At 48.2% G+C, this 22,131-nt stretch overlaps 1 protein-coding gene and 1 long non-coding RNA gene across 4 annotated transcripts in view; one reads left to right on the forward strand and one right to left on the reverse strand.

Moving 5' to 3' along the window:
- Positions 1 to 3,467, reverse strand: part of ELF4 (E74 like ETS transcription factor 4) — a 79,389-nt gene extending 75,922 nt beyond the window's left edge. Inside the window, exon 1 of the mRNA XM_029067572.2 lies at positions 3,274 to 3,467. The gene's annotated coding sequence lies outside the window, so the exon portion shown is untranslated. The remainder of the gene's footprint in view (positions 1 to 3,273) is intronic.
- LOC120638441 overlaps positions 1 to 22,131 on the forward strand; it is a 97,554-nt gene that overhangs the window by 52,801 nt on the left and 22,622 nt on the right. The window contains exons 2-4 of one of the 3 annotated variants that reach the window (XR_005660102.1): positions 14,533 to 14,599; positions 16,416 to 16,491; positions 20,087 to 20,210. This is a non-coding gene — a long non-coding RNA (uncharacterized LOC120638441). Of the gene's footprint in view, positions 1 to 14,532; positions 14,600 to 16,415; positions 16,492 to 17,320; positions 18,028 to 20,086; positions 21,033 to 22,131 lie in introns of those variants that run through there. The other 2 variants (XR_005660101.1, XR_005660103.1) reach the window with 2 other exon arrangements.

Consider the following 22,131-nt stretch of genomic DNA (forward strand, 5'->3'; position numbering starts at 1 on the left):
TTTATCTACAACAGTGATGTGTTTGTAGCAGGGCTGACTCAGGTCTCGGACCCAGAATTTCCAAAAGGGCTTTCAGTAGGGCAGACAGGAGCCAGCTAAAGGACCCTGGAAGTGTCAGGGGAACCCAGTCGGGCCCAACTTCCTCCATCAGCTACATTTCGGGACATCAATGTCAATGACATCAATGAAGAAGCTTAGAGTCTTGTGTGTCTGTCTCCCTTTCTAGACTGTAAGCTCGTTGTGGGCAGGGAATGTGTCAGTTTATTGTTGTAGTGTACTCTCCCAAGTGCTTAGCCCAGTGATCTGCACACAGAAAGCGCTCAGTAAATACGGTTGACTGGGACCAACATTTCAGAGGCTGGCCCGATGGGAGCACAGTCTGAGGCTGATGAGCAGGGACCCTAGAACCCACTCATTAGCTCCTCGAGGGCAGGGAACTTGTCTTTCACTTTTAATGTAGGCTCCCAATTGCCTAGAACAGTGCTTGGCACATAGTAGGTTCAAGAGCTACAGATGATGACCGTCTCTTTATTGACTGAGCTCAAGTAGGTCCGATGGGAATTCTAGGAAGGCACAGAGGAGGGGACTAGGGTCTTGTACAGCAACACCCACATAGCCTCACTAGCCCATCTGATAGGCAGGATGGGAATCGCAGCCCTTCAATCAATCAATCAATCAGTCAGTGGTACTTATGGAGTGATTACTGTGTGCAGAGCACTGTAGTAAGCATTTGGGAGAGTACAGAACAACAGAGTTGGTAAACAGGTTCCCTGTCCACATTGGGCTTTCAGTCTAGGAGGGACTACTGAGTGTGTGTGAGATGTGAGTCCAAGACTAAGGAGGCTTGACACAGAAGGGAAACCATCCACCCCACCCAGATCTGAGCCCAGCCTCAGGCTAGGCCCAGGCCTATGGAGAGCTGATTGGGTCTCAGTTTTTGCTCGATGGTTTGGCTTCAAGATGGAGTTCTACCATGTGGCTTTAATCCCATGGCTTCTCCATAGGCTGATGAGAATCCACTCAAACCGGCCAGCTACAGACAATCATTCATCAGAGGTCAGGGGTTCTAATCCTGCCTCTGCCACTTGTCTGCGGTGTGACCTTGGGCAAGTCACTTAACTTCTCCGTGCCTCAGTTCCCTCATCTGTAAAATGGGGATTAAGACTGTGAGCCCCATGTGGGACATCCTGATTCCCCTGTGTCTACCCCAGCGCTTAGAACAGTGCTTGGCACATAGTGGGACAACCTGAACCGTGCTTGGCGCGTAGTAAGCGCTTAACAAATACCATCATTATTATTATTATTCATCCACCCATTTCATCATCTTCACCTACTTGGCTCTTCAGGGACATTATGGAAAATCAGTCATTCCTGACCGTCTCCAGAAGGTGAAGAGGGACGGGGTTCTTTGGGGCCTCTCCCAATTGAGAGGAAGATTCATACCCAGAAGCCCGCCAGCCTCCTCAAGTAATGCTATCGGAACCAGCCGTAGTTCACCCTCCCCATGTAGGTCTAGGCTCAGTCTCGAACCCAGCACGGCATTTACAGGCCTCACGTTAGGACTGAAACCACACATCGGGGTCCAATCCGGAGCTGAGTTTCCAGCCCTGGACACTGAGCCTGAGAAACAGAGCCCCAGCCTGAGGTGGGGACAGAGATAGAGCCTCCCTTTTGAGACTATAAGTTCCCTGTGGGCAGGGAACGTACCCCTGCTATATTGTCCTCTCCCAAGAGCTGAGTAGGGTGCTCTGCCCATAGAAAGCGCTGAATAAATATCATTGACTGATAAGAGACTGCTGGTGCCTCTGGTTTCACTAAACCTAACAGACCAGAATCCTCACGGCAAAAGCTGTGAATCGAAGTCAGGAAGAAGGTGAGAGGCCAGGCCCAGGGCCTGCCATAGGGGTGGGTGCTAATTAACCAACCCACCAAACAAATACAGAACAGCCGAGGGATGCCAAGCATAGCTGCAAATAAGCCACTCCTTCAGCTCACAATGGCGGGTTCAACAGGGTGACCAAAACGGCCCGCCTCTGCTAACCTGTCCCTCCGTAGAGCCGCCTGGCCCTCCAGATCCCCCGAAGCTCAGCGGAAAATAAAAGCCTTCCAGGGCAGCGGTGCCTCTCTGAGGAAACTAGGAGAGGCCGGCACTGGAGTAAGTGACCTCATTTCCTCCAGGGCTTTCCCTCCTCCCTCCTCCACCTCCTCCTCTTCCCTCCTCCGGGCCCTGGCAAGGAGAGGCCCATTCATTGGAGGAGGGAGCAGCCTGAAATCAAGAAGTCCAAGGTTAACTGTACCTCCCCACTTTAAGTGCTAATTAAAGCAATTAGCCACAGTGAACCGTCAAATATTAACCACGGGAAGCTCCAAGACAGTACGGTTCAGACCGCAGTCCCTAACTGGGGAATGAGGGGTGAAAATCAAAAGCCTCTGAAGAGTTGGAGATGATCGAGAAACAAGGGGAGGCAAGGGAAGACCGTTGCAGGGTGATGCAGGAGTCATGTGATGTGTAAGGTGGTAAAGGCAGGCTCTCCTATCAGGGGAGGATGTGGGCTATGTGTGCATTAGGGGAAAAGGCTGTATGTTAGAAGGTGGGGGAAGGGTAAGGCTATTTGTCGAGAAGGGCTGATGAGGCTACAGGCTGTCATGTTGGTGGGGCCGTAGGGGCCGGAGCCGGCGGGGGGAGATGTGAGGTCTTGCCTTTTGGGGGCCACATCCTCCTTTATAAAAAAACGATCGTCCCGTACCCCTTCTGTGCCTCTAGCTGTGACAAAACTCAGGCCCTCCTTTTCCCTTTGGAAAGCAGCCCTTGACCTCAGCCGGGAGGGCAGGGGAGGCTGGAGGCGTGGGAACTGGGGTTGGCCGGGACTTCGGAGGGGAGGGCGGCTGCCAGAGGGCAGATGGGGAGTCGAGAGACAGGATGAGGCAGCCTGGAGAAACACCACCTCGGAGACAAAAACCTTTCTTCTCTAACCCGAAGGGAACAGGTTCGGACGGACGTTCAACCTCCAACTTTCGGTGAAAGCTCCCTTGCCTCTAAAGCCTCTGAGAAGCAGGGGGCAGGAAGGATAGCCCCAAGTCACCCACTTGAACGAGGTCGTCGCCCCTTCCCGGCCACTCTCTTTCGTTCGCCTTCTCAGGCCCCTTACAGCCGAGGGCCCCTCTCCCCCTCCCGGCCTGGCCCCCCACCTCGACTTGGCACCCCCCAAAATAAGTGCCTCCGTGGGGCTGGTCCCACCCACCTCGGCGAGACCCGTCCCAGCAGAAAAGTACCTCAGGGCAGCGACTCCTCCGAGGCCGGGGCCATTCTGCAGGCGAGCGGCTGTCCCCGACGGAGCGGCGGAGGTGGGTTTCCAGCTGGCGGGCCCACCAGTGAAGAGAAATCGGTAATTTCTCGGGTCGGTTAGGTTTTACTTTTCCTCCCGCTTTTAAACCCTTGTCAGAAGCAGAACAGGGAACTGGTGACAGCTGAAAAGGAGAAGTAGAACTTGTGTGCAACTCCCCGTGACTCACCTCCTCACCCTAGCAGGCAGGCGGGTCAGGGTGAGGCCCTCCCTCCTACAGGTTCCAAACACCAATGGTAAGTTGAGGGTGATATGCAAATATCAGGTGAGACATAGGCTCCCTGATAAAACTGCCAGAGAAAGAGGGAGGGACTAATGCAGTGGAGAGTGCGAGAAAGGAAGAAAAAGACCCCCCTGCCCAGAGAAAAGGGGAAGCGACTCTAGACACACACACAAACGGACTCCCAAACACACACATGCTCCAGCGGTGAGAGAGATGGCAAAGCTCAACACGCAGGGTCCCTTGTCACAGATATGATGACAAAAATTGTGTCGGGGATTTGGGCGGTGCCAACAGCATCTGACCCCGAAGCCTGATAATCACACCGAGCAGTGCAAGGCCCCTAATGCTTCTGGAAGCATAGTGATTGTAGGCCCGTACCCAGCAATCACCGAATGCTGCTCTGACTTGGGCCCGTCCCGATTTCTAGGGGACGGCGGGGGTCGCGCTTGTCGGATGCGTCGCACGTGCACAGTTATCCCTGGGTGCTGCTGGGAATATGGTCCCAGCAGGCACGTCCGGATTTGTGTGCCTTAAGAAAATGCCACATACGTCTGACTGTACAGCAGTGGCAGAGGTACTGACTTTGACGAAGGCCACAGCCCCCCACCCCTTGACCCGGCTTGCTAGTAAGAGGTCAAAGAGGCCGGGGGCCCGTCTCACCCTGAGCCTAACAGATTTTCGGTGGTCAGCGGAAGGAAGCCTGCAGATCAGGCCCAGGTTTAGCTGTGCCCTTTAGCGGAAATCCCAGTTGAGACTGGAGACACGGGCTCACGGATCCTAATAAGAAGCAGCATGACCTAATGGATAGAGCACCTGGGTTCTAATTCCAGCTCCACCATTTGTCTGCTGTGGGACCTTTAGCAAGTCACTTAACTTCTCTGGACCTCAGTTCCCTCGTCTATGAAATGGGGATTGAGACTGTGAGGCCCACGTGGGACTTGGACCGTGTCCAACCTGATTGGCTTTTACCTATACCGGCACTTAGTACTGTGCCTGGCACATAATAAGTGCTTAGCAATTGCCATTTTTTTAAAAATGAAGAACAAACCGCCTCTCCTCCAAGTAGTCTTTCATGTCCAAATTTGGTACTGAATAGTGTTTCCCAATCATTTCCACTTAGAGTCTGTAAAACTAGAATCCAAGTTTAGTAAACCTTCAGCTGAATCTATATAGCCCCTAATATTATAATGCCTCATAGGGTGACATGCATTCTAGATGCTCAACGTATAGAAATTGAATTGCATGTCCACACCTTAAGAATACAGGACAGGGACTCTCAGGTTAAAAAGACAAAAATCATTTTTGACAAGATAAGCCACACCTTTCAAATCCCTAGGCCTCCCTAGAGCTCAACCTGTTGTCCCCAGTGGGTCCTGGCCACCTTTCTTACGGGGTACTGGCCCAGCCTCTCTCACTGTCTTCCTGATTCCTTATTTTAGTAATAATTATAATAATAAAAAAGATCATTGTGGTATTTGTTGAGATTTACTATGTACCAAGTACTGTACTAAGCTCCAGGGTGGACACAAGATAATCAGGTCCCACATGGGGCTCACAGTCTAAGTAGGAGGGACAATAGGAATAGGAGAATCCTTACTTGGCAAATAAGAGAACTGAGGTACATGGAAGTGCCTATTCACATTCATTCAATTGTATTTTTTGAGCACTTACTGTGTGCAGAACACTGTATTAAACACTTGGAAAGTACAATTCAGCAACAGATAGAGACAATCCCTGCCCAACAACGGGCTCACAATCTAGAAGAGGGAGACAGACAACAAAACAAAGGTATGGATATCCTCCTCCATATCAAACAAAAACTCCTCACCATTGGCTTTAAAACAGTCCATCACCTTGCTCCCTCCTACCTCACCTCACTTCTCTCCTTCTACAACCTAGCCTGCATACTTCACTCCTCTGGTACTAACCTTTCCTCTGTGCCCCCATCTCACCTGTCTTGCCACTAACCCCCGGCCCATATCCTGCCTCTTGCCTGGAACGTCCTCCTTCCTCAAATCCACCAGACAATTCCTCTCCTTGCCTTCAAAGCCTTCCTGAAGGTACATTTCATCCAAGAAGCCTTCCCAGATGAAGTCCCATTTTTCCTCATCTCCCACTCCCTTCTGCATTGCCCTGACGTGCTCCTTTTGCTCTTCCCCCCTCTCCCAGCCCCACAGCACTTACATGTATATCTGTCATTTTATTAATTTGTATTGATGTTTGTTTCCCTCCACCAATAGGTTAGAACCCAGGTCCTCCGACTCCGAGGCCTGTGCTCTTTCCTCTAGGCTTCTCTGCTTCTCTGGTCCTTTTCCGATCTCAGTATCTAACCTGCCATTCTCTCTCTCGGTTCCCGCTGCTGTTGTCTCCCCATCTGTGGCTTCCATTTCATCCTGGATTCTAGGTCTCGGTTCCAGTTCTCTAATAATAATAATAATGGCTGTTATTATTATTATCATTAATTGTTTTTATTGAGCACTTACTGTGTGCAAAGCACTGTACTAAGCTCTTGGGAGAGTACAATATAACATCAAACACATTCCCTGCCCACAACAAGCTCTCAATCTAGAGGGGGAGAAAAACATTAATATAAATAAATAGATAAATAAATTACAGATATAAAACAGATATGTATCATGGGGAAGGGATAGAGGATGAATAAAGGAATATGTAGGAGTGGCACAGAAGAGAGTGGGAGAAGAGGAGAGGAGGGCTGAGTCTGGGAAGGCTTCCTAGAGGAGGTGTGCCTTCAATAAGGCTTTAAAGTGGGGGGGAGCAATTATCTGTCTGATATTAGGTGGGAGGACGTACCAGGCCAGAGGTAGAATGGGGGCGAGAGGTCGGCGGCGAGATAGACGAGATGGAGGTACAGTGAGAAGGTTAGCACCACAGGAAAGAAGTGTACAGGCTGGCTTGTAGGAGGAGAGTAGCGAGATGAGGTAGGAGGGGGCAAGGTGGTTAAGTGCTTTAAAGCCGATGATGAAGAGTTTTTGCTTGATGCAGAGGGTGGATGGGCAGCCACTGGAGTTTCTTGAGGAGTGCGGAAACATGACCTGAACGTTTATGAAGGAAATGATTCGGGCAGCAAAATGCAGTATGGACTGGAGTGGAAAGAGGCAGGAGGAAGGGAGGTCGGCAAGGAGGCCGATACAATGATCAAGGCGGGATAAGATAAGTGCTTGCATTAATGTAGTAATATTTGGGGGGCTTGTAAAGCATTTACTATGTGCCAAGCACTGTTCTAAGCAATAGGGGAGATACAAGTTCATCAGGTCGGACACAGTCCCTGTCCTACACCGGGCTCACGGTCTAAGTAGGAGGGAGTAGGATTTTTATCTCCATTTTACAGATGAGGAATCTAAGGCAAAGAGAAGTTAAGTGACTGGCCCCAGGTCACACAGCAGACACATGGCAGAGTCAGGATGGGAAGCCATGTCCCATGTCTTCCAGGCCCGCACTCTTGCCACTAGGCCGTACTTTGTACTCTTCCACTGCCTTTCCCCTCCCAGAATCTGTTTTTCCATTTTTTCCCAAGTCCCTGAACCCAGCCGGTTTCCATCCTCCCATCTGACTTGGCTCCTGCTCTTCCTCCTCTGCCCCACTGCAGACGTTTTTGTTTTACTGGTACTTGTTAAGCACTTTCTATGTGCATTTCCTATGTTAAGCACTGTTCTAAGCATACGAGATAATCAGGATTGTGGACACAATCCCTGTCCCACATGGAGCTCACAATCTAAGTAGTCGGGAGTAGGATTTAATCCCCACTTTACAGATGAGGTAACTGAGGCACAGAGGAGTGAAGTGACTTGCCCAAGGTCACATGGCAGTCAAATGATAGCCAGGAATTAGATCCAAGTCCTTTGACTTCCAAGTCTGTGATTTTTCCACGAGGCCAGGCTGCTTCTCCCTGCAGTGGGTCAATTCTAGTCCCATCAGCTTTGTTAAACTAACCTCGAAATACAAATCCATTGGCAGGAGTTAGGGTGGATGGAGATGAACAGAGAGAGCGGGAGTCTGCCCACCCGCTCAAAGAGTGGTTGCTGGGAGGGTTAAGATATAGTCCTTTTACCACCACAATCAATTCTATGATTGTGGAGTCGCTTTAGGGTCTTGGGGCACTCCTCAGAGTTCCAGACCTTTCAACCTGCGTCAAAACGGTAATACTCAAATCAGTGAGAAACAGCATAGCCTAGTGGAAAGAACACAGGACCAGTGAACTAGTGAAAGAGTCAGAGGACCTGGGTTCACTCATTCATTCATTCAATCGTATTTATTGAGCGCTTACTCTGTGCAGAGCACTGTACTAAGTGCTTGGAAAGTACAATTCAGCAACAAATAGAGACAATCCCTACCCAACAACGGGCTCACAGTCTAGAAGGCGGGGAGACGGACGTCAATCCCGGGTCTGCCACCTGTCTGCTGTGTGACCTCAGGCAAGTCACTTCACTTCCCTGTGCCTCAGTTACCTCGTTTGTAAAATGGGGATTAAGACTATGAGCTTTATTTGGGCAGGGACTGTGTCCAGCCCGATTATCTTGTATATACCCCAGCATTTAGTACAGTGCCTAGCACATAGTAAGTGCTTAACAAATACCATTAAAAGAATCAATCATACTTATTGAACACGATGTGTGAAGAGCACTGTACTAAATGCTTGTGAGATTAAAATGTAAGAGGTGGTAGACATGTTCCCTGCCCACAAGGAGCTTACAATCTAGAGGGGGAGGCAGACATTAAAATAAATTACAGGTGTGTACATAAATGGTATAATGTCGAAGGTGGGGTAAATAAAAGGTACAGATAAAAGGTACAAGGGGATTGGGAATGCTCACCTGATCTTCCTGCGCAGCTTGGGCGGGCAGCTCCCCCAAAGGAAAACAAACAAAAAAGCAATCCCAGCATCAGCCACACATTCACACATGCATAAATGAACCCTTGCACACATGAACACACAGCTATATGCATTTCTAGGTCAACATTTACACATTTATGAATTTAAACACATGCACTTATAGGCACACACACACATATAAATAACCTCATCTGTATGCTTACAGATGGAAAAGATACCTTGCTGGTAAGAAAGCGAAACAAAACAATAGAAAAAAAAATAAAAAGCCAAAGAAAAAACGAGGGAGTAAAGATGGGAAGTGGATAAATATAGGTGTAAAAAATAATGAACCAGCTCAGTGAAAACACAACAGATGAAAGGAAGAGAAAAGGGGGCAAGAGGAGAAGGAAAAAGGAGTTCATGGGTTTGTGAGAGAGAATGTGAAGTAAGTGGAAAAGAATATGGAGTCAGTAAGGAAGTCAGTGGGTAGGCAGCTTCTTTTTATGGTATTTGTGAAGTGGTTATTGTGTTCCAGTCACTGTACTAAGTAAGCACTGGGGTAGATATAAGATAACCAGGATGGACACAGTCCCTCTTCCACCTAGGGCTCACAGTCTTAATCACCATTTTACAGACGAGGTAACTGAGGTACAGAAAAATTAAGTCACTTCCCAAGGACCCACAGCAGACCAGTGGCAAAGCTGAGATTAGAACCCAAGTCCTCTGACTCTCAGGCCCTTGGTTAGGTGAGAATGTTTGTAACTGGGAGTGAAAAATCGAGTGTGGGGAATGTATGTGTGGAAGACAGTTTCAGGGGGAGAACAGGGTAGTTATATAGCTAGTTGAATGTCTCGGAAGAGACTGTGTAAGGGTAAACTCTAGAAAGCTTGTCTGTATTTGCGGTCTTTGGAAAGGCACTCAACAATTTCAATTTACTTAGAGTAGTAAATGTGTATGAAATTGTTTTCCTATTTTTTGTTCACAAGAAAGCATCCTCCCATGTAGGTGCCCAGATAAGGGGCCTCCTTTGGCATATCGGTAGTGAGTGGCTGGTCACCAAAGCTCTCTATAACCTTGCGGATTTCTTTTATCAACTCTTAAACCATTATGTGGATTATTTAATAATGTTGGTATTTGTTAAGCGCTTACTATGTGCAGAGCACTGTTCTAAGCGCTGGGGTAGACACAGGGGAATCAGGTTGTCCCACATGGGGCTCACAAGTCTTAATCCCCATTTTACAGATGAGGTAACTGAGGCACAGAGAAGTTAAGTGACTTGCCCACAGTCACACAGCTGACAAGTGGCAGAGCTGGGATTCGAACTCATGATCTCTGACCCCAAAGCCCGTGCTCTTTCCACTGATTTCTGTGGGCATGCTCTCTTTTGGCTCCTTGGAAAGAATAATCACAAGGATGAGGTTTGGGTAGATAGGGTACCAGAACCAGCAGAGTCTAAAGCAATCAGGTTACCAGATTTCAATATCCTGCGAATACCAAAATGCTCAGAAAGAAAATCTAGCATGACATTTGCAGTGTGGGTTGGGCTCTAAGTGAAAAAAAAGAAAAAAAGAAAATGCTTCCTCCAAATTTAGTCTTAATCCTCGAAGGACAGGAATGAAGCTACTGCAGTCCCAGCTTCTATACACCCGGTGATCAAGAGAAATCGGTGTGCTAGTCTCAAGCTTATCAAGGGTCCACTTCACCAAACATTTTAGAGGTATCTCTTTGGTTTGATTTTCTGAGACCCAGTTGTGCTCATCTTATGTACTGACAGCAAAAGAGAAGCAATAAGATCTAGTGGATGGAGCATAGGCGTGGGAGTCAGAAGGACCTGGGTTCTAATCCAGGCTCAGCCACTTATCTTCTATGTGACTTTGGGCGGGTCACTTCATTTCTCTGGGCCTCAGTTCCCTCATCCATAACATGGGGATTAAGACTGTGAGCCCCGTGTGAGACATGAACTATGTCCAACATGTTTAGTTTGTAACAACCCCAGCATTTAGTATGGTGCCTGGCACATAATAAGCGCTTAACAAATGCCACACACACAAAAAAAAAACTGGAGAAGAAATGTGTTTTATCTGTATGGTTCAAGTTCAGATAATACCTAAGAGATCCCGATGGAACAAAGGTCAAAACATTCCAGAATTTTGGGTCCTCCGCCTCTGTGAATCACTAAGTGGACATTTCCCCTGAATGTCGTATGGCTACGGTTACTCGTCTTTCTGCTTCATTAGGTTCCCTGGATGATGGTCATTTTAAGGCCAGTGCTTTAAAAAGGCATTCCGGATTTCATCAGGCTTTAGAACTAGTGCTTGTTGTATGTGAGGATTTTCTGGAGCAGGAACCAGTTTCTTCCAACCTAACACTCCAATATAATAAAATGAAGGTATCTGTTAAGTGCATACTGTGGTTTCAGGCATTTACTAAGCCTTAGTTTCCTCCCCTGCAAAATGGGGATTCAACACCTCTTCTCCCTCCTACTTAGACTCTGAGCCCCATGTGGGACCTGATTATCTCATATCTACCCCAGCGTGTAGTAGAGGCATCTAGTAAGACCATTCATTCATTCAAACATATTTATTCAATAGTATTTATTGAGCGCTTACTATGTGCAGAGCACTGTACTAAGCGCTTGGAATGTACAAATCGGTAACAGAGACAGTCCCTGCCCTTTGACAGGCTTACAGTCTAATCTAGTCAATTTATTGAGCCCTTACTGTGTGCAGAACACTGTATTAAGCGCTTGGGAGAGCACAACACAACAATAAGCAGACATATTCCCTGCCCACAGTGAGCTTACAGACTAGCGATGAGTTTACAGTCTAGAGACGAGCTTACAGTCAAGAGATCTTAACAAATACCACAATTCCTATAGTTCTGTGAGATGGGGGAAGAGACGGGTTAATCAGGACAAACACAGTCCCGTGTCCTGTGTGGAGTTCATAGTCTAAATAGGAGGGAGACAGGAATTCACTCATTCATTCATTTATTTAATCATATTTACTGAGTGCTTACTGAGTGCAGAGCACTATACTAAGTGCTTGGAAAGTACAATACAGCAATAAAGAGAGACAATCCCTGCCCACAGCAGACTTACAGTCAAGGGGGGGGGAGACAAACATCAAAACAAGTAATCAGACATCAATATAAATAGAACTATAGATATATGCACAAATGCCGTGGTTTGTGGTGGGGGGGAGCAAAAGGGAGCGAGTCGAAGTGTCAGGGAAGGGAGATGAGGAAACTGAGGCGCAGAGAAGATAAGAGAGTTGCCTAAGTCTCACAAGAGCAATTGGTGGAGTCAGGATTAGAACCCAGGTCCTCTTTGTCCCAGGCTCATGCTCTTTCATTGAGGTCACCCTGCTTCTCCATCACCTCCCTTCCACTATCCTTAACATCCCCTGTCCCTTCCAAGATTTTTACATTAACTTGTGTATTGCTGACTGGTTTGAAGCCATCCTCCCTTGAATTCATTTTGAAGAAGGGGCAGCATGGCCTGGTAGAAAGAGCACAGGACTGGGAGAGAGAGGACCTGGGTTCTAATCCTGACCCTGCAACCTGCCTGCTGTTGTGACTTTGAGCAAGATGTTTAACTTCTCAGTACCTGAGTTCCTGAACTGTAAAAAAGGGATAAAATATCTATTCTCCCTTCCTCTTAGACTGTGAACCCCTGGTTGGGAAAGAGCTTGTGTCCCATAGGATTGTCTTGCAGGTCCTCCAGTACTGAGCACAGTGCTTGGCACATCATTATTAGTCTAAAGAACATGCTGAACTGACACAAACTCCTAGGTGGGTTAAAAAATACTTCGACTATAAATACACACCGTTCCAGTTTTCACTCCCTACATCATCTTGGCTCCGTCCTAACCTCCCAAATTTCTTGAGTGATACCAGACGCAGCATTATAGGTATGTAACATTGGGAAATCACTGCCATCTCATGGTTGCATCTCTTCCCAAAGACCCCTGAATGTGTATTTTTCTTGGGGGTGGGTGGGGAGCGTAGGGGGTGGTAGAAACATTCCAGTATTAATCACTGGAGAACCTGTAGAAATAAACAGAGGATCTTGAACTTCTTGGGTGAAACAGAATGAAGCTTTCGTGGAAGGGTAAATTCAAGGTACAATCTGTTGTTATTGTTGTTATTGTTGATGAGCGAGCCGGCCGGGGGGTGGGGCTTACAATGGGATTTTGCCAGGGATTTTCCCAATCCAGTTGTGCTACCTCTCCTTTTCCTCTCTCTTTCCCTCCTTCCCTCTCTCCCACACAGGATCGTGTCTCAGTTTTGGTGCCCAGGGCAAATTCCCCATTCCTACTCACCTTCCTTCCCCCTCAGACCCAGCCCATGATTTCTTTTTTCCTTTTGGCATTGTAGTGATAGGGCACTGCCAGTCATGGGGAGAGCGGGTACACAGGAGCTGTGACTTGTCCCCTTGCATGTGACTTGGCCCCTCGCAATTAGTTCCCCTATGGCTTTCAGAGGGCTCCCCCCAACTCTTAAAGTCATGGGGGGCGGGGGGGGGCGGGTGCTGACAATGATGAAAACTGTGCTTCCCCCTTCCCCTGCTACTAGTTTAATTCAAACAGTGGTATTTATTGTCATATTCTTTCTTAGGATCTAAGAGGAGCAGCGTGGTCTAGTGGATAGAGCACAGGCCTGGGAATCAGAAAGACCTGAGTTCTAATCCCTGCTCTGCCAGTTGTCTGCTGTGTGATCCTGGGCAAATCACTTCACTTCTCTGTGCCTCGGTTACGTTGTCTGTAAAATGGGGATGAAGACTGTGAGTTCCATGAGGTGTAGGGACTCTGACCAGCTCCACTTGCTTGGATCTATCCCAGCGCTTAGTACAGTGCCCGGCACATAAGTGCTTAACAAATACCAAATTATTATTATTATTCTTAGGAGCCCGCCATCTCATTTTGCACTGGACAGTCTGCCTTTCACCTGGGTTGTCCCCAGGCCCTGGACAGATTCAGCCCTTATGTCCGGAATCCATATTTCCAGCACCCAGTCTCCTTCGGTCACAGCCCTTGCAGAGTGGAACCTGTCACGACGTCATCACATTAGGCCGCGTGCAGGTGCTGGGTATGTGAAGTTACGTGTGTCTCAGGGTCTGCTGATGTCAACGGCCACGCCGGGGCTATAGACACAGGAAGCAGAGTCCCTCTGCTGTAGGACTTTTGTCAAGCCAGCCTGGAGTTTGGTTTGGGGACAGACTTGGTTTCACCCCAGGATAAGGGAGAAGATGAAGAAGATGAGGGGGAAAATCTTTTTCTCCCTATAAATCGCTTTTGATATGTCCACAGTATTGAGGAAAGCAAATATCTAATTCAATGCCTGAAAGCCTCCTGAAGTAGCAGGGAAAGCTGTGGTTCAAAGCTGAGGAGACAGACGGAGGTCAGGGCAAGGTCCAGTTGGAGACCTGAGGGATGCCAGGATTTAGGAGGGCCTCACTTAGAGGGATATGTAGGAGACAAATGAGCGATGGGGCTGGAGCTAAGGTCTTTCTCCCTCTCTCTCTTCTCCTCCCTCTTCCAACGCTTGCCTTAGCTGAAGTCCTTGTTTATTTCTGTGACCGTGGGGTTTCACTTCTCTCACTGGCCTATTAAGCAAGCAATGGGCAGATTAGCTACTCAGGATGCACCAAGAGCAAGGGCAGAGCATTCTGGATGATTCTGTTAAAACCTAACAGAACCCAAACGAGCAGCTCACTGAAAGAGGAACTCTCTCATTACAGTATATTCTCATTCCCAAACTGCAAACACGAAAGCTTTGGCCTTTCAGGCACTGCATTAAATGCTTGCTTTCCTCAATACGGTGGAAGTATTAAAAGCCATTTATAGGGAGAAAAAATTTTTTCTCCTTATCTTCATCTTTTCCCATATCTCGTGGTGAAAGCTGAGTGAATCTGTGATCTCACCAGTGACTCCATGGCAACTGATTGTGATGTCCACAACAGAGTGATGGTGATTTCTGTGCAGAATTGAACAGACGCATTCTGTCTCAGATGTCCCTTTATCAAAATGAAATTTATTTCCCATTCTCCAACCTCAGTCACTCAAGCACTGAAGGAGAACACTTCTCAAGAAAAGGAAAACAGAGTAACCCTCATTTTCCCTTTTGTCTTTCAGGATCTCACTCCCGGCAGGAGAAACTAGGAGAGATCTCTATGTCTTGGCAACCCAAGAAGTCTCAAAGGTATTCTGTTCAACTCTTCATTTTTCTTTTTCCTTCTTTACTCCCCCAACGCATCATTTACATTTTATAAGTCCCAACATTCAACCTCTAGTCCCAAGCCCTGAAATAAGGAAAATTTCTCAGTCCTCTTTGGGAAGGTCACCCAAACTTGTCATCTTTCACTCTCTTATCTGCTGATGGAGGTGAGTAAAAAAGTTTGGGTGTGTGTTTGTTTGCCCTTTTTACCAGATTATCTTCTTTTTTCACCCTCAAGTCAAATGAAAGGCCAACTGAAGGACACCGGAAATAATCGGGGAATTGGCGTAATGAGGGAGGGACTCAAGAAAGTGAAAGAAATTCCTCTGTGAAGGACAGGACAGTCTCTAGCTAAGGATGAAAGTAAAACCAAGACTCAGAGAGTAACCGTAAAGCCAGAGAACACCCACCCGGTCATCAGACTGTTCTCTGGGCTTTAGCTCCCAGCGCGGGCAAACAGCGAAAATGCAATACCTTCACAGACTTCTCAGGCTGGGGTGAGGACTAAGGAATTTAGTTATGCTAGGCCTTGGAGGTCAAATTTCCTATAAATGCAAGTTTACGGGCCAATCAGGATCTTACTGCCCAGTAGGTAGTGCCGGTGAAATATTCTCAGTTTTCTCACGTCATTTCTTTCTAGTCAATCCCCATTCTCTTTCCCCTCTCCCTTCTGACTCACCCCCCCTTGCCCTACCCCATCCCCCCGACGTCTCTTCCCACTGCCTAACTCCACTTCACCCTGTTCCTGGCCTATTTCCCCAGCCAACCAAAATGGAGTCTTATTACTATGGATGGATCAGGGTTCTCATGTCACTGTTCAGGGCTCTGTGATGGAGGGAACGTGATGGCTCAGGCTGGAGTTGGGCCCTTTGACAAACGTTCTTCTCAAGGTGGAGATAAATGAAAGGAAAGGTGGAATTTTAACTTCCCTTTGCCACAGTCATGAGGGAAACGGCCCCGTGCCAGTTTCCTCTGCAGATCTGTGAGCTCGGAATCTGTTCGTCCACAGCATTTCCCATCTGACAGTAAAGCTCTGGCTCCAAATAGGTTCCTTTTCCCTCTTGACCCTAAGGTGGTAGCCACTTTCAGTTTAGTGGGAAGAGAAACCTGGAGCGTTGAAGGCCCAGGCAGAAATAAACTCGTTGTGGGTAAAGAACGTGGCTACCAACTCTGTTGTAATGTACTCTCCCAAGAGGTTAGTACAGTCCTCTGCATGCAATCAATTAATCAGTGGTATTTATTGAGCGTTTACTCTATGCAGAGCACTGACTAAGCACTTGCGAGAGTACAATATAACCAAGTTGGTAGACATGTTTCCGGCCCACAGCGGGCTTCCAGTCTAGAGGGGGAGACAGACATTAATATAAATAAATAAGTTGCAGATATGTACCTAAGTGTTGTGGGGATGAAGGAGGGGTTCCCAAAGGGAGCAAATCCAAGTGGAAGGGCAATGTAGAAAGGAGTGGGAGAAGTGTAAATGAGGACTGAGGCAGGGAAGGCCTCTTGGAGGAGATGTGAGTAAGTACTCAATAACTGTCAACTCGTTCTAGGCAGGGAATGTGTCTATTGTTGAATTGTACTCTTCCAAGAACTTAGTACAGTGCTCTGCACACAGTAAGTGCTCAATAAATACGACCGAATGAAATACCAGTGATGAAGTTGATAGTAAATATCCCCAGCCAGGGCACTTCAGAGGCCTGGCCCACTGTCGGTGTTCTATGGGAGTATTTCTAGGGACCAGAGGCAAGCAGAATTTGCTTTAGGTCATGTGGGTTGTCTTTTGCTTTCCTTTTTTTTGAAGGGTGGAAAATCCCTGCAGGACTTGGTCTGAAAGCCCCAGAGCCCTGGCTGTTAACCTGGGTTTTCATGTGCCCAAGGTAGGTCATGAATGGAGCCCATCTCTATCTCCACATTTGCCACTTCCTGGCCTGGTATCACAGAGGTTTCCATCAAAACTGAAAGGAGGGAACATCTCCTCGCTGGAGAGCAAGACCTCCTCCTTCTCGTTCAGCGGGCAGAGTTGCCTCCTGGAACTTCCTGTTCTCGGAACTGCTGCTGGAATGGGGGTCAGATCTGGAAAGGGTGGGGATGAATCAGGACCTCCCTGCCGTTTCTCTTTCCAGTGTCCCCTGTAGCCCCCTCAGGGATGGGTTTGGGCGTGGCGGGATGACCCGATCCTGGGTCTTCCTGTGGCACACTCTTCATTTATTTTTTTTTAATGGTATTTGTTAAAGTGCTTACTATGTGTCAAGCAATTACTAAGCGCCGAGGTAGAGACAGATTTATCAGGTGGGACGTAGTCCCTGTCCCACACGGAGTTTACAGCCTAAATTGGAGGGTGGAGGATTTAATCCTCATTTTACAGATGAGATAATTGGGACACAGAGAAGTTAAGTGACTTGCCCAAGGTCACACAGCAAACAATTGGCCGAGCCGGGTTTAGAACCCAAATCCTCTGACCCAAGCCCTTGCTCTTTCCACTAGGCCATGCTACTTCTCTATGCCTTTCTGCTTCTCTTGATACCTGCTAAACACCAGCAATCCTAATCAATTTCACTAGCATCCAAATTTTCCCATCTCTTACATTTGGCTTTATTTAAGACTTGGCCCAGGGAGCCATACTGAGCCCCAGAGATATTCCTGATTGACTGATTGATAGGTTGATAGATAACATTCTCTGCCTGGATGCTCCTCCTCCCCTCCTAGATTGTCCAAATGTCCATCCGACCGATTTCCTTATCCAGTGGCCCAGCCCGTACCCCGGCACATGATGCTCCTTTTCCTCCGTCTGGATCACCTCGATCTCTGTGGTCTCTAAGCGATCTCCTCACTCCAGAGATATAACTGTCACCTTCACCCCAAGATGGTCACAAGTGCCCCCACACTGAATCTTTGGAGCCCAATGCAGGCTTCCTCAGGAGATTCCAAGGGAAGAGAACTAACTTGTGACAACACCCTCCCTGGATTTACTCCCAGTCAGAGTGGAGGATGCTGGGAGAATGCTGGGAATAACAGTTACAGCTGGTTAGACCTACATCAGGACAATGGAATTAAACAGCCTTAAGGAGGCTACTCCTTCAGCTTCTTTGATTCGAACTCTCCTCCTTCTCTCCGGAAGAGGCATCACTGGGTTGGCCATTGAGCTCAGAGACTCTTCGGGGAAAGAGAAAGCCAACAGAGGCCCCGGGAATGGAACTGAAATCTCCTGGGCGCCGAGCAAAAATGATGTGGTAGGACGAATGTCATCTGAGATGGTAATGTCAGGTTGCACTAATTTGTTACCCTTGAAAAAGGCAACTATTTCTTCTAACTGAAGGCCTTAACTTTTAGTAGCTGCCTAACCGGTTACAAGAAGAACTGGTTTAAGCTTCAGGCTTTTAGGGGAAAAAGAAGTTCCTTCAATAGTATTTATTGAGCGCTTACTATATGTGCAGAGCACTGTACTAAGCACTTGGAATGTACAAATCGGTAACAGATAGAGACGGTCCCTGCCCTTTGACGGGCTTACAGTCTAATCGACGGGCTTATAGTCTAATCGAGGTGAGAGGCAGAGTCATAAGGTGATGCTCGGACTACAGGAGTAGACTTTTCCAATGCGGCGGTAGCCTCTACCGTCCAATTTACAGTCCCTCTAGACTTTAAAGTCTTTGGGAGCCAGGACCGTGGCTACCAAATCTGTCATATCGTGCCCTCTCAAGTGCTTAGTACCATCCTCTGCACAGAATAAGCGCTTAATAAATACAATCGAGTGATTGATTCATTGATCCAACTTCTCTCGCAAGGTCTAGGGCACCCGGGAGTGTGACGGCAGCCCCTTCCCCCGGCAGCCACCGAAGATCTCTCCGGACCAAAAGTCTGGACTTCAGATTTTCCAGGCAAATACCTGGCAACCTACAGGGGTAGAGCACTAGCCGGAATGCACGAGGGAATATTTAATTAGTTAATCGGTCGATCAACTGTATCTGTTGAGCGCTCTCTATGTGAAGCGCACCGTACTAAGCATTTGGGAGAGTGCAGTACCACAGAATTAGCAGACGCGTTCCCTGCCCGGAAGGAGCTTTCAGTCTTGAGGGACTTTGTCTCCTAAGCTCTTGGGAATTCAGCCTCCCGGGCGTCTGAGGTACACGACCCATTCCCCCCACCATTTGCCTCGTCATTCACCCCGGGACCAGGGCACAGTCCAAAGGGGTCCCCCAAGTCAAGGGCGGGAGACTACACTTTGGACGGTTCGCAAGTGACAAGCAAAGCACCTCATCCCCATCTACTGGCAAGAGATTGAAGAGCGGCTTTTCCAGAACGTGGAGAGGAGGAGAGAATAAGGAACGTAAATCTGACCCTTACTGACTCCACTTTCCCTCTTGCCATACCGAGGAGGACACCGAGGAGGACCCCGCGGGCTTCCAGAACTCCCCAACCATCCCCGCTTCTGAACGCTTCCGGACCCTAAGCCCATGGGATGAGCCGGTTGAAAATCTTGGTCGAAAGATGGGGTAACGGGGTCCGGGCCGGCCTTCCCTGCCAGGCCCTCCCTGCTGATTACCCTCTCTACCTTCCCCAGAGCTCCAGGAGGGAGGGTCCTTGATCTGGAGCAGAGGCCCAGGGCAGCAGAAACAAAGAGGAGCCCATTAAGCCCCCTATTCCCCCAACTGGATGACCCCACTTGACTCCCCGTACCCCCACATAATAGTAATAATAGTTGTGGTACTTATTAGGTGCCAAGCACTGTCCTAAGCGTTGGGGTAAATACAAGTTAATCAGGTTGGACACGATCCCTGTCCCACATGGGGCTCACACTCTTAATCCCCATTTTCCAGATGAGGTAACTGAGGCCCAGAGAAGTGAAGTGGTCACTTATCCAAGGTCACACAGCAGACGTGGCAGAGCCGGGATTAGAACCCAGCTCACAGGGCAGCGCTCCATCCACTAAGCCAGCCTGTTTCTATGAGTAGAGAACGCTCATTTCGATCAGTTTTGATGTGCTAACTAGAATGGCGAACCAGGATGGGTGCCCAAAAGACGCTCAAGTGAGCGATTGGTGCTAGTGCAGGATGAACAGCTGGGGCTGCCCAGAGCCATCACTCTGAGTTCAGCCACAGAACCTGCCCACAGAAAGAAAGCTGCCCCTCTCTCCCCCAGTGCCCCTTGGGGGCAAAGGTGTTCCCTTCTTGACGTGCTTGTGCCCATCACAGCTCTAGCCTCTGGGATTTTATAAAGTGATGGCCCGTTGGTGGCCTCTGCCACCAGCTGCCCCACTGGGTTTGACCTGTCCCAGGCCCACCAGCAAGGTCTTAGCTTCCCCTGAAATTGTGAAGCAGCTGGGGACTCGTTCAGGCCAGGTCAAGTTTCCACACCGGTGAACCTGCGGAGTCCGCCGACAAGTCCGTTGGCTGGGCCTCCCTCCCTCCCAGGTCTCCCCGCATGGTCTTCCTTTTAGGTCTGTCTGTGGATGCCACTCCCTCTCTCCCACTCCAGGTCAGCCCAAGGAAGGAGGAGGAAGCAGGCAAAGAGTAATGGAGACCATTGCTCTTCTCTTCATCCTCCCGGGCTACCCCTACTCCAGCTTCTGCTCCACCCTTCAGCTTCGGACCCATCTCCCGTAACTGATTTATTTATATTAATGTCTGTCTCCCCCCGCCCCCAGACTGTAGCTTGCTGTGGGTAGGGAACATGTTTACCGACTCTATTATACTGTACTCTCCCAAGCGCTTAGCATGGTGCCCGCAGTAAGTACTCGATAATGATGGGCTTGAAACAGGGGAAGAAGCAAGGTCCTTGTTCTGACCTCTAATTCTTTGACCCAACTCATCTAGTGTCCAAGGGGATCTTTGAGGTGCAGGCAGGGAGATGTGTAATATGAGATGCCACCGGATTTCAATCAATCAATCAATCAATTAATCAATCGTATTTATTGAGTGCTAGCTGTGTGCACAATACACCAGAGTTGATAGACACATTCCCTGCCAACAACAAGCTCAGAGACTAGAGGGGGGTGACAGACGGGACTTAATTTCAGAACTGTGGATATTTTCCCACTGGTATTTCTCCAACCGAAGGTCAGGATTTCTGGATGATAGGGAGAGTTCCAGCCAAGTCAGAGACAGGAGCCCTAGAGTAGCCCTTCGTAGGCTGAAAATCCAGCCCTGGCCTGGCCTGAACCAGACAAGAGTGGGGCTTGTCCCCAGCCCCCACATCTTCTTTTGGTCAGGGAGAACAATAATAATAATAATAATAGTATTTGTTAAGCGCTCACTATGTGCCACGCACTGTTCTAAGTGCTGAGAAGAGGGAGATGTATGTGTGGGCAGTACTTTGGGAGGGCCTGTCTGCCCTTCTGCACGGCCGAGAATCCTATTAATTCATTCAATTGTATTTATTGAGTGCTTACTCTGCGCTGAGCACTGCACTAAGTGCTTGGGGAAGTACAATCTAACAATAAACAAACACGTTCCCTGCCCACAAAGAGCTTACAGTCTTCATTTTTCCATTTGTAAAATGAAATTAAAAGAGCTTCTTACCCCCAGTAGGTGCCCCTAGATCTTTATATATTATATTATATATGCAATGTATTGTTTATATGTGACATAAATATATGATTTATTTATTCATATTAATATCTGTCTCCCCCTCTAGATTGTAAATTCATTATGGTCAGGGAACGTGTCTGTTAATTCCATTGCATTGTACTCTCCCAAGTGCTTAGTACAGTGCTCTGCACATAGTAAGTGCTCAATAAATGCCATTGATTGATTGATTAACTGTTCTTTGTCCTGAGCCGAGGGGCTAGAGCTGCCCCTAAGGATGAGGCCCTGGTTCACCCTAGCCCGGGCCCAATATCAGCGGACATGTGCCACCTCTCCCCGGCCCACGCCACATTCTAAATGGCCCCCACTCATTTTTCTACTGTCGAGATCCTTTGCGGTGCCAAAAGGAGACAAACTGTGGGCTTCTTTTTTATGGGAGGGGTGATGTGGGGTAAGGAAGATAATAAGGAAAAGGTTGAGAATCATTGCAGTAAAACACGTGGGGCAGGAAAAAGAGAGAGAGATAATGAAAAACCCTGATAGGACAGCCCAAGAGAGAAGATTCTCTACCTACCTAACGGCCAAATCAATAAGAAACCAATAACCCCACTGGGGCCTTCCTGGAGATTTGAGATGCACACCGTGAGGACCGGGGCCGAGGTCCGGGGCCTTCTAGCATGGTCACGGTTTCTTACCCCACCCCATGGAGGATTTGCAGGGCTCTAGCCATGAGCTACTAGATGAACTGGGCCTTAGTTTTTCCATTTGTAAAATGGAATGAAAACAGCTTGTTATCTGCCTGCCTGCCTGCCTGCCTGCCTGCCTGTCTGCCTGCCTCCCAAGAGGGAGCCATGAGGATTAACCGGTAAGGGATTGCGAAGTGTCGTGCAGTCAAAGCGCTACATAATACGGAGCAGCAATTTGGAAAGATTTCCTTCCTTCTGCTCGTTTGCAAAGATAGGGCCTCCTCAAAACTCAGCCATCCGTCCAGGGCGG

The sequence above is a fragment of the Ornithorhynchus anatinus genome, chromosome 6 (genome assembly GCF_004115215.2).
Source record: "Ornithorhynchus anatinus isolate Pmale09 chromosome 6, mOrnAna1.pri.v4, whole genome shotgun sequence".
In the NCBI taxonomy this organism is placed as follows: domain Eukaryota; kingdom Metazoa; phylum Chordata; class Mammalia; order Monotremata; family Ornithorhynchidae; genus Ornithorhynchus; species Ornithorhynchus anatinus.